Source organism: Oryx dammah, unplaced genomic scaffold (genome assembly GCF_014754425.2).
Source record: "Oryx dammah isolate SB20612 unplaced genomic scaffold, SCBI_Odam_1.1 HiC_scaffold_3, whole genome shotgun sequence".
Classification (NCBI taxonomy): Eukaryota; Metazoa; Chordata; class Mammalia; order Artiodactyla; family Bovidae; genus Oryx; species Oryx dammah.
In genome coordinates this window covers 111,336,807-111,349,279 of record NW_024070187.1, presented here as the reverse complement: position 1 = coordinate 111,349,279, position 12,473 = coordinate 111,336,807, and positions in this window count along the sequence as shown.

Genomic DNA, 12,473 nt, shown 5'->3' with positions numbered 1-12,473 from the left:
CCTGAGAATCCCAGGGATGGGGGAGCCTGGTGGGCTGCCGTCTACGGGGTCACACAGAGTCAGACACGACTGAAGTGACTTAGCAGCAGCAGCAGGATGTGTCTGTTAATTCCAACCTCCTGATTTATCCCTCCCTCTCCCCTTTCCCCTTTGGTAATCATACATTTGTTTTCTGTGTCTGTGGATCTATTTCTGTTTGGTAAATCTGTATCTTTCTTTTAGACTCAGCATGCTGTTGCGTTTGTCCTGGCGCTGAGTCGTGTCCGACTCTTTGTGGCCCCATGGACCGCAGCACCCCAGGCTTCCCTGTGCTTCACTGTTGCCTGGAGTCTGCTCAGATTCACGTCCGTTGAGCTGGTGACACCATCCAGCATCTCATCCTCTGTCACCCACTTTTCCTGCTCTTAGTCTTTCCCACCATCAGGGGCGTTTCCAATGATTCGACTCTTCACATCAGGCGGCCAAAGTACAGGAGCTTCAGCTTCAGCACCAATCCTTCCAATGAATATTCAGGGTTGATTTCCTTTGGGATTGACTGGTTTGATCTGCTTGCATTCCAAGGGACTCTCCAAAGTCTTCTCAGCACCGCAACTGGAAAGCATCAAAATTCTTCAGCATTCAGCCTTCTTTACATCCAACTCTCACATCCGTACATGACCACTGCAAAAATCATAGTTTTGACTATGTAGACCTTTGTCTGCAAAGAGACCTTTGTCTCTGCTTTTTTAATATGCTGTCTAGGTTTGTCATTCTTTCAAGGAGCAAGAGTCTTTTAATTTTGTGGCTGCAGTCACCATCTGCAGTGATTTTGGAGCCCAAGAAAATAAAATCTGTCACTGTTTCCACTTTTTCCCCAACTATTTGCCATAAAGTGATGGGACCGGATGCCATGATCTTAGTTTTCTGAGTGCTGAGTTTTAAGCCAGCTTTTTCATCCTCCTTTTTCGACCTCATTAAGAGGCTCTTTTGTTCCCCTTCACTTTCTGCCTTTAAAGGGGTGTCATCTGCATGTCTGAGGTTATTGATATTATTCCTGGCATTCTTATTGTGGCCTGTGTTTCGTCCAGCCCAGCATTCCACATGATGGACTCCGCATATAAGTTAAATTAGCACGGTGATGCTATACAGCCTTGACGTACTCCTTTCCCAATTTTTCCCCTTTTCGTGAACAGCATGAAAAGGCAAAAAGGTTCCGGTTGTGAGTGGCATCTTGTGGGGTTTGCCTTTCTCTGTCTGGCTCCCGTCGCTTGGTAGGGTGATCTCTAGGCCCGCCCGCGTTGCTGCAGATGGCCTTATTCCATTCATTCTAAGGCCGGGTGATAGTCCATTGTGTGCATCTTCGTTATCCATTCGTCCTTCCGTGGACACTTAAGTTGCTTCCGTGTCTTGACCATTGCAAGCAGCACTGCACTGAGCATCGGGGTGTCCAGGCTTTTTCCCTTTTTGACCCGTGTTGTGCAACGTGTGACTGCTGAGCACTAGAAATACAGCTACTTAAAACTGAGAAGTGCTGGAAGTGCAACAGACACATTAGATTTCAAAGACCTAATGTAAGGAAAAAAAGTTTTAAATATTTTACTAATAATGTTCTATACTGATTACATGTTGACATAATAATATTTGCATATAATGGGCTAAATACATATATTTTTAAGTTAATTTCATCTGATTTTTTTTTTTTTTTTTTTACTTTTTAAAAATGTAGCTATGAGAAAATTTTAAATGGTGCACGTGGCTTCTATTTGGGGCTCACAATATCTTTCCATCAGACTGCCCTGCCCTAGTCCCTCCTTCACCCATCCCTCTATTCAAATGTATCCCTTCCTTTAAAGCCTAGCTCAAGCTTTCCCGGCTCCCTGAGGCAGTGAGGCCAATCGCTTCCTTTTCTGAAAACTCCTGGAGCTTTCGTCGTTGGAAAAAGTCACACCATGGATATCCGTAAGCCTCATTCAAGCAGGAAATGCATGTAAGTGTTTAGCTCAGTGCCTGGCAAATTGTAAACACATAGCTATAGTAATCCTGTTATTCTTACTATTATCACTGAAGTCTCTCTGCCTCGTCCAGTACTGGTTATATGCTGTCTCAGATCCTTCTTCAGTTTTTCGCTCATGTGTTTAGTCTTGTTGAATATAGTATTTCAGAGGACAGAGACCGCATCGACTCTGTCTCCTGGTTCTGTGCTTAACGCAGAGGGCAGCGCTAGGCACAGCAGACTCTCCCCCGTGGTTGGAGGGATGCCTGTTGACTGACGGACTTGGCCCCTTAGGGTCATTGCCATTCTTCCCGTCACAAATACTGGTTCATCCTGGAATCTTTCTCCACCTCCCTTTCTTCCCTGAGCTAACTCTTTTGCCTCCTGAACAATGCTAACAGTGGTGAATACACTTAGAACTCACTGTGTGCTCACCCTGCTCTAAGACGCTTATGGGCATTCTCATTCGCTCAGTCGTGTCCGGCCCTTTGTGACCCCGTGGACTGTAGCCCTCCAGGCTCCGTGGTCCAGGGGATTTTCCAGGCAAGAGTACTGGAGTGGGATCCTTCTCCAGGGGATCTTCCTGACGCAGGGATCGAACTTGCATATCTTACATCTCCTGCACTGCAGGCAGACTCTTTACCACTGCACCGCTTGGGAAGCCCAAATAGTTTATAGCTATCCTGAGTCGGACATGCCTTAGTGACTGAGGAACAACAAAAGATTAGCGATTCTTTCATCTTATAGATGAGGAGACCAAGCCGTTAAGTGACTCATCCACGCCACACAGCTAGCAAGTGGTGGGGGTGGTATGGAAACCCAGATATTTTGGTCCCAGTATCCTTGGTGCTTGGAATCTCCAGGCTCAATGTCACCTTCACTAGGAGCCCTTCTGCAGCACTTCTCTCTGGTCTGCCCTCTCCACCACACGTTTGTCATAGCTCTTCCACCCATGATTGGCATCCCTGGTTTACAGATGAGTTCCCCTCCTTGACCTGAAATCTCCCCAAGGACCTCGGTACCTGATGCCTCACCAGCCCTCGGCGAGTGCCCCACCAAAGACAGGACGTGACTTCCGGCTGCTGGTGACAAATTCTGCAAGCATCCTAAGAGGTGGATTCTAACAGAGATTTTCCTCTTCCATGTCATCATCCTGTTATATTTTTGAAATTCCATATATAGCAATCTTTAGCCATCTTGGCTTTTTTTTTTTTAAAAAAAACTTGATTAAAAAAAAGTCTTTCCTGCTCCCAAAAATGAAGGTGGGGAACTTATCCATCTTGTTCACTGTTCTACCCCAGTGCTTGGCACAGAATTCAGTAGATATTCAATAAATATTTGTTAAGCATATAAAAGAATGAATGAATTCATTAAGTGTCTACTCTATGTGCTGGAGGCTGGGTAAATGCCGTGGTTCTCGAAATTGGGTCATTTGTAGAGCTACAGATGGGCCTAGAGGCTGTCACACAGAGTGAAGTAAGTCAGAAAGAGAAAAACAAATATCACATATTAAGACACATATGTGGAATCTAGAGACACAGTACAGATGATCTTATTTGCAAAGTAGAAACTGAGACACAGACTTGGACAACTAAAGTATGGATACCAAGGGGGAGTGGAGTGGGAAGGATTGGGAGATTGGGGATTGACATATATACACTATTGATACTATGAATAAAACAGATAATAAAAAAAAACTAATGAGAGTGATGAGGACATACTGTGTACCACAGGGATCTCTACCAACACCCTGTAGTGACCAAAACGGGGAGGAAATCCAAGAAACAGGGGACATATGTCTACGTATAGCTGGTTCACTTTGCTGCATAGCAGAAACTAACACAACATTGTAAGGCAACTATACTCCAATAAAAAATTAATTTAAAGGATGCCACGGTTCTTATCTTCACAGGGTTTGCATGTTTAAAGTGTGATGGTGGTCGCGGGGAAGTTGGATCCAGAGGCAGCAGAAACACAGAGGGAGAGAAAGGACAGGAAAGCCCTCGGCCTGCAGCAGGAGCAGAATCCAGAAAGGATCTCTGCAGGAGGTGATGACCGAACAGAGACCCAGCAACTAACGGGAGACAGGCACGCTGAAGCCCATGGAAGCATGAGTGACGGAGGAGGGGGAGGCGGTCTCAGGCCAGGGGAGGAGATGTGGGGAAGGCATGGCAACGTGGGCAGTCACCAGTCCATCGGGTGCAAAGAAGACAAGGAAGAGGCATGAGAAGTGAACCAGAGCACCTCGTTGCCCAAGGCTGGGGAGGTATTGCACTTGCTTCTCACAGGTTCCCTTCTGCACCTCCAGCCACCTTCCTCATCCTTTCCATCTTTGTGTCCTTCCAGCTTGACTAAGTTCAGCAGGATGGTTTTACCAGACTGGGTTTGCATTGCTCTGCTTGTCAGGAGGCAGCACCCTCAGCTGCTGATGTTCTCATAATTTTTTTTGTCATCTCAAGATCTATTTTTTTCCATCTAAGAATGTTTGCATAGCTGTCATTTGACCCCTCGCAATAACTAGCTGAGTCATTCTCAGCCTAGACCTAACACTTGCCTATTATCAGTCCTCCCTGATCCTACCAGGATTCTCATAATTTTATTCATCTTCTCTGATCGTCCCTACATAGATGCTTCATGTATCAATGAATTTGCATTGCCCACCCCCCTTTCATATCATTTAAGAAACTTTCAAGCCAAAAGCACACCATCTGATGAATACTTAGAGGGTAATATGATGTCATATTTATACTCAGATCTGATCTGGGAGGTCAAGGGTGTGTGTTCTTAAATTTTATATTTTGGATATCTCTCTTGTTGTTGAGACTGTGTGTTATGTCTTTGGAGAGCTGGTACTGTTCAGAAGTTTCTTTTCCTAGTGAGTTTTGATATGTCTACCTATGGAGCACATTCCTTGGTCCTGGATCTACAATTGTTCCAGGTGGGACAAAATAACATACGAACTAAATGCATCTGTGATGTAGTTGTTTCAAGAAGCTACAACTTTTCCTACATCATTGAAACAATATCACAATAGTGCTGATAGTTGTGAGACATGCGCAGTGGCGGCTGTCTTTCTGCAGGGAGGAGGACTAGAGGCAAGGGTGCTGTTACGCCCTGGGCATGTCCAGATGCGGTCCAAGCTTCTCTCTGAATGATGACTCCAACCAGAAGCTTGCTTCTCACCTTGGAGCTGTTGTTGATTCTATTGTTAACATCAAAGTGTTAGTCTTTGGCAAAAACACAGTGGAGAGGCAGAGAAAGTGGACCCACTGCCACCAAGAGAACTGGGCAGAGGGCTGGGTCTATCCATGTGACATGACTCTCTCCCACCCCCACCCCCAAGTGACACAGTTGAAGATCTCTTGAAAAGACAGCAGGCAAGCTGGGGAGTCAGATACAGGGAAGATCTCCTGGAGAGGCAATTGTGGGGGAGCTCAGAGTCCTAAAAGACAGGGTCACACAGCTACCCTAGACTGCTCGACGTATGAGTTGGGTGCAGTGTGAAAATTTTACTGAGATCTGAACCCAGGACTCCTGTACCCTGGCCATTTTAGAGCATATAATGAGGAAATGAGTGAGAAAGAGGCTGGAATTTCCCTCCATTTCCCAGCAAACAGAGGTCTCCAAGCACGTACATTGAAACAAATGAGTTCATTCCATTTCCGTTAAACTCTGTCCACACTTGCGGCCTTCACAGTTTAAGCCACGCAGTCTCCCCAGACCCCTTTGTTAGGAAAGAAATCTGAATTCAGGATGACAACTGATTTGTGGGGCGTTAGCCAGTGGAAGTGAATCTGGGCAAACCAACCCGGATGCTGTCACTTTATTTGTTAAAAAATTATATTCCAATTCCTGTTTCTCTTTGGCTGTTGGGCAAAACAAAAGCCTAATTAAGAACTTCACCTTTGACTGTTTAGCTCTCTTTTATTTTTCCTTTTAACACAGGTAGGAAATTTCCATTTTCATATAGTAATATCAAGATACCCTGCTACACAGAATCAACTGGTAGCTTTTGAAAATAAGCATAACAAGCCATATAAAAAATAAGAAAATCCACTTTTAGGGTTTTAGATTCATGCCGTTTAATTGTTCCTCTATTTCCACGATAAGGTGAGACGGGTCCTGTGTCACTGGAGGGCCTGTATCCTGCTGTTTTTTTTTCCCATCCTCATTTACAATGATTATGTTATCAGGCTAGCCAGGCAAAAGGGTGGAGCAACTATAATTTCAAAGCAGGATTAGGTTGAAATAACGAGGTCACCAAGTTGTGGTTACCAAGGCAACGTCACATCTAAGAATATGGGATGCTTCTAGGAGAGGAGGCAAAGCCTGGAGCCTTTTTTTCCCTCTTTGCACAAAAATCACTCATTTCCTAGATAAAAATTGCTTATTAATTGATTTTAAACACATCTTTTCTTTATTTTAGGCAAATAGTTTTTAAAATAGAATCTTGATTTAGCCTTTTCCTTTTTATTATTTTTATTTTTAAGTACTAAATATCAGAATAATCGATCGGATCATTATTTCCTTCTTTTGGGATTCATGTATACTTTCTTTTCTTTCCGTTTTTCCCTTTCTTTCTTCCCTCCCTCTTGCCCTCCCTTTCTTTCCTTCTTTTTCTTTTAGTATGGCAGAGAAGAGACATGGAACAAAAAGAGAAAATGGAAAGTTGGATGCTCTGGTCATATTTTGAGATTATAAAATTGTGACAGGGAATGAATGCTATAAGCTACCCAGAATACTTGTCCTACCCCCGTCCCCTGCCCTCCTGAAAATTACTGAGCTTGAGAGAGAATAACATTGGTCTTCATTGTCTTTTCTTAAAATTTCAATCTATCTTTAAAACTGTGGACTCTGGAGGCAAAGCAGCTGAAGGAGAGAAGACCCATAGGTCCGTTTCTGATCAATATCAGCTAGGATCCGAACAGTTCCCACCAATTAACCTCCTTTCCCTCTGAATTAATTTCTGTCGTCTGAATTTCTAGATAATGGCATCAAGTTTCTTCATCTTTTTTTTTTTAAGCAGGCTTATTTTAATATGAGCTCGTATTTGTGAAGCACAGATTTTACATAGGTTTATTATTTTTTTTCTTTTCCTAAAAGAACATTTCTGGCCTAGTGTCGGATCAGTGGACACAGCCATTGGAACCGTCAGATTCCCTGACATTACAGCAGGACTGCCCTTTAGGACATGTTAGCCATTCACCTTTTCCCCTGGCTTTCCATAAGGAGCAGAGAGTGTGCTGGCCAACAGGACCCTGCTGACGCACCGAGGTCTCCACCTCCAAGAAATCCATGTCAGAGCATCCCCGTTGCCTTCATCGAGTCCTCAGACTTGAGCCTACAGCGAAGGCAAGTGTGCTGGTTCCACGGGCTGCCTGATCTGTGTGTGAAGTGCTGCTGTGTGACCATGGGCGTGTGCCGACGTCTCTGATTTTCTTCCCAGGACCAGGTGAGGACTGAACGGAACATTATGGAGACAGCTCTTAGCTCAATGTCTGACACTTGTAGGGTCTCAAAATGAACCTCATCTTTCAAAAACAATAAAGAAATCTACGAAGTTAATCTCTTTCCTCCTGTCCTATTGTTACCCTTAATATCATGAGAAGTGTCCCTAAAATATAAATCAGATTATATCATTCCCCTGCTATATACTCAGTTGAATAGTGTCCTCCTCAGATTCATGTCCATGTGGAATCTGTGACTATGCCTTTACTTGGAAATAGGGTCTTTGCCGGTGTAATCAAATTAAGATTCATCGTCAAGGATGAGGGTGAGTCCTACATTTAATATGACCAGGGTCCCTGGACAAAAAAGGGCATTTGGGCACAGAGAGGAGAAGTTCACGAGACGGAAGTAAAGACTGCCTGCAAGCTTGGGTGCATGCTAAGTCGCTCCAGCTGTGTCTGACTCTGCGACCTTATGGACTGTAGTAGAGGCTAGGCTCCTCTGTCCATGGGATTTCCGAGGCAACAATACTGGAGCAGGTTGCCATGCCCTCCTTCAGGGAATCTTCCTGACCAAGGGATCAAACCCAAGGAACATCAAAGATCTGCAAGTCTAGGGAGAGGCTGGGGAGTCTTCCTCCCCTAGAGCATATGGCCCCGTGGACACCTGGGTTTCAAACTTAAAGCCTTGAGAACTGTGAAAAATAATTCTGTTGTCTTAAGCCTCCCAGTTTCTTTGGTTTCTTCTTTAATTTTTAATTTTGTATTGGCATATAGCTGATTAATAATGTTTGCAATACTTTTAGGTGGACAGCAAAAGGACTCAGCCATACATGTACATGAATCCATTCTCTCCCAAATTCCCCTCCCATCCAGGCCGCCACATGACCCTGAAGAGAGTTCCCCGCACTATACAGTAGGTCCTTGTGGGTTGTCCACCTTAAATACAGCAGAGTGTACACATCTATCTCATGTACTCTCTAACCACCCCTTCCTCCCGCTCTTCTGCCCTGGTCACCATAACTTCTTTCTCTATGTTTGTGAGTCTGTTTCTGTTTTGTAAATAAGTTCATTTCTGTCATTTCTTTTGAGATCCGCATGTAAGCAATCTCATACAATATTCCTCTTTGGCTCACTTCACTTAGTATAATAGTGTCTAGGTCCATCCATATTGCTCCAAATGGCATTATTTCATTCTTTTTAATGGCTGAGTAATATTCCATTGGGTATATATACCAAATTTTCTTTATCCTTTCCTCTGTCAATGGACATTTAGGTTTCTTCCATGTCTTAAGCCTCTCCACTTGTGATATTTTGTCGCAGCAGCTCTTCCTAGAACTATTATATGTGCTTAAAGTCCTACTGTGCTCCTCTCTGTCATTAGAGTGAGGTCTAGAATTACTAATATTGCTCAAGTCTCCTAGACCTGCTCCTGGGGATCTGTCCAGCCTCCTCATTGCTTATCCTTCCTTCTGAGCTGAATGTTCTTCAGTCTTTGCAAGCAGTTCTCCCTCTTAGCTGAAACCATCTCTTAAAGACCATTTGCTCATCTCTTCTGGGGCACGTTTTACTCTCTCTGGTCACGTGATTAACTCCTGCGTATCTTACAGATATCAGCTTAACCATCCCTTCCCTAGAGGTCTTCAAAGACGTGGAGAGTGATGTAAGCCCCTCCACGTGCGGCCTCAATGCTGGTCAACAGATGTCTAATTCCTTATGTTGAAGGCTGTCTTTCCACCTAGACCCAAAGTCTGAGGAGCTCGGGGCCTGTTTTTGTTCTTGCTGATAGCTGTATTCTACATCCCGATATGGGGCCTGGTGTAGTGTGGGCCCAAGTGGTTAGTATGAACTGAGTGATTCACTGAATGAATGATGGAATAAATGGCTATTTGGCAGGAGGTTAAAACTCTTACTAAGATTTGGTGAGATGTTGACATGTTGCTGATGGGGTCAGAGATAAAATAGTAGCTAATTACAACTTGAATTGATTACTATGAACTGAAACTGATAGGGATTTTTACTGTCTTCATGAAGGATAGACCCACAGTTCCTTCTTCCCCCCATCTGATTGTTCTCTTTTAACTGAAAATTAATATATGCTCATGGTAGAAACTGAAAACATTTCAGTGAACAGTATGTTTTCTTCCCATCTCAAAATCATGTCTCCTACAGCCTTCCCTAGAAGAAACAATTATTATGAGTTACTTCTATTAATAAATTATTATTAAAGTAATAAATGTTAAATGAAAATAATGAATTGTTATAAGTAAAATATTTCATGCATATAAAATATCTAGTATACATAATATTCTGCAGTTTGCTTTTATTCACTTAAACTCTATCTTATAATTCATTTTGTATTGGCTTGTGTAATTGTATCTAATTTTTTATTGGTTGTAATTTATTTAATTTATTTAACTAGCACCCAATGTTGGAGATTTACATGGATTTTCTTGCTTTTTGATACTATACAATGCCATAATTAACATTTTTGTACATGAATCTTCATAACAGCATAACTATAGAATAAGTTTTTAAATGTGACATTGTTGTGCCCTTGAAAACATATGCTCAGACTAAGCCAACCACAAACGTATTAGGCCAAGTGATTAATTGCAGAAGAAGAAAAATTTTTATTTTAAAAAACTCTAAGTACTGATAAAGTATAAATGGAGACTGAAAAGGCTATTTGGCTCAGTGGTAAAGAACCTGCCTGCAATGCACAAGATGTGGGTTTGATCCCTGCATCGGGAAGATTCCTCTGGAGAAGGAAATGACAACCCACTCCAATATTATTGCTGGGAAATTCCATGGACAGAGGAGCCTGGTGGGCTACAGTCCATGGGGCTGCAAAAAGTTAGACATGACTTAGCAACTGACGACTAACATGCACATGTGTGGTATTTAGTTGATTATTACAAGTTATTATTACTTTTTGTCAGGGCTACTTATGTCTTTTTCTAACTTGGGGCAATACACTCCAAAAAAAATGACACCTTGGCAAATTGTGAAATTATTAGTCAATTTTGTTTTTGCTTTTGTTAACCATATGGTTAGATTTTTAATGAAATACATTAAAGAGAAGAATCAAATTGGGGAAAAAGAGAAGTAATGGCCCCAAATAACTACATTTCTACAAACTAAACACAAGCAAAATCTTATTTGAATTTAAGAAAGATTTAGGTAATCACTGTAAATTTATTATGCTAGTCAGGAGTATGTGTTTTAAAATGCTTAAAAAAAAAAACACAAGACTTTAACAGAATTAGAAAATTCACAGAACCAAGATTCTTATAACTTATACAACATGATTTTGAAGACTTGAGATATTTATAAGTCAGCAGAAGAGGGACTTATAATCTAAAAAATCAAGACATATTGCAGCCTTCTTAGAGATAGGGGAATAAAAAGTCCATATAAAAAATGGCAAGTTTCAAGCCCCGGGAGTGCTAGGAATTTAATTCAATACTCATTTATTAAGGGCTTACTGTGTGTGTGTCATTTTAAAGAGTATAAGCGGGATGACTTTTAACCAAAGGAACTGGAATTTGTAATCCCAGACAGCCATTTCTGAGGACGACATTGCTTTATGCTGTGGAATTTCCCACTGGGGGGGAAAAAAGTGGGAATATTAATTGCTAGAAGTCATTTTACCTTAAATATGTATTTAAACTTTTATCCATTTTGGAAATTTATCGTAAAGGAGCCACTCTCGGACATGGGAGAGACTGCAAAAGAGAGAGAGAGACTGGTTTGCTTTCAGGGTTTGCTTTGGTTTTGTTGCAACCAGATGTGAGCTGGCTTCTCCCTGCCCTGCCCCTTCGAGCTCAGGATAAAGCTAGGATACGAGGATGTCTTCTGACTGTCTGCATCCTTCTTCTTCCTTTCCTTAGAGCTTCTCTTTTCATATGTCAATCCAGATATAAAATCCAGTTCCTTCAGTTCTGGAGGAAAAAAAAGCCCAAAATATTACCCAAGAGCTAGGCTCAAGGGGACGATGGTGCACCACAAACTGCCTTCTGCTTTCCAGGGTCTGATGGGTTACCTGTGATCAGGGCCCTGCTCAAGACCACCCATCCCCACCATCACATGCTGCCCACCTCACTCTCTCTACTCCTCCTTCCTCTCCCTCCCACCCACGTTCTCTCTCAGAACAATCAGAAAAGTCATCTCCTCTTGCAGTGAAGGCAGTTAACTCCTCTTTGAAGTTTTGGGGGCCAGTTGCCATATACCCCTTAGAATACCACTGTACCTCGAAACTCTTAATAAGAGATTTTCCCCAAGTAAACTTCCTTCCTAAAAGAAACTTTAGCACCAGAGTTGCTTGAATAATATTTTTTTTTGTTTTTATATCTCTTATTTTTACCATGGTAATAAACATTTGCAAACAATCTAAATGGCCAGAAATAAGAGAATGGTGGTTGTTGTTTTTCAGTTGCTAAGTCGCATCTGACTCTTTGCAACTCCATGAACTGCAGCACGCCAGGGTTCCCTGTCCTTCCCTACCTCCCAAAGTTTACTCAAACTCATATCCATTGAGTCGGTGATGTCATCCAGCTGGCTCATCCTCTGTTGAATGGTTGGATACTGTATAATCACACCTATATTGACTTTACACTATTTACAAAATTTTGTTTAAAAAGATATTTGTCCCTTCATCCACTTATTTATTTATTCAGTAAGTGTTTATGAGGGTCTATTATGACTTGGCTTTTGAACTGTAGTGTTGGAGAAGACTCTTGAGAGTCCCTTGGACTGCAAAGAGATCCTACTAGTCCATTCTAAAGGAGATCAGCCCTGGGTATTCATTGGAAGGAATGATGCTGAAGCTGAAACTCCAGTACTTTGGCCACCTCGTGTGAAGAGTTGACTCATTGGAGAAGACTCTGATGCTGGGAGGGACTGGGGGCAGAAGGGGACGACAGAAGATGAGATGGCTGGATGGCATCACTGACTTGATGGATGTGAGTTTGAGTGAACTCCAGGAGATGGTGACGGACAGGGAGGCCTGGCGTGCTGCGATTCATGGGGTCACAAAGAGTCGGACGCGACTG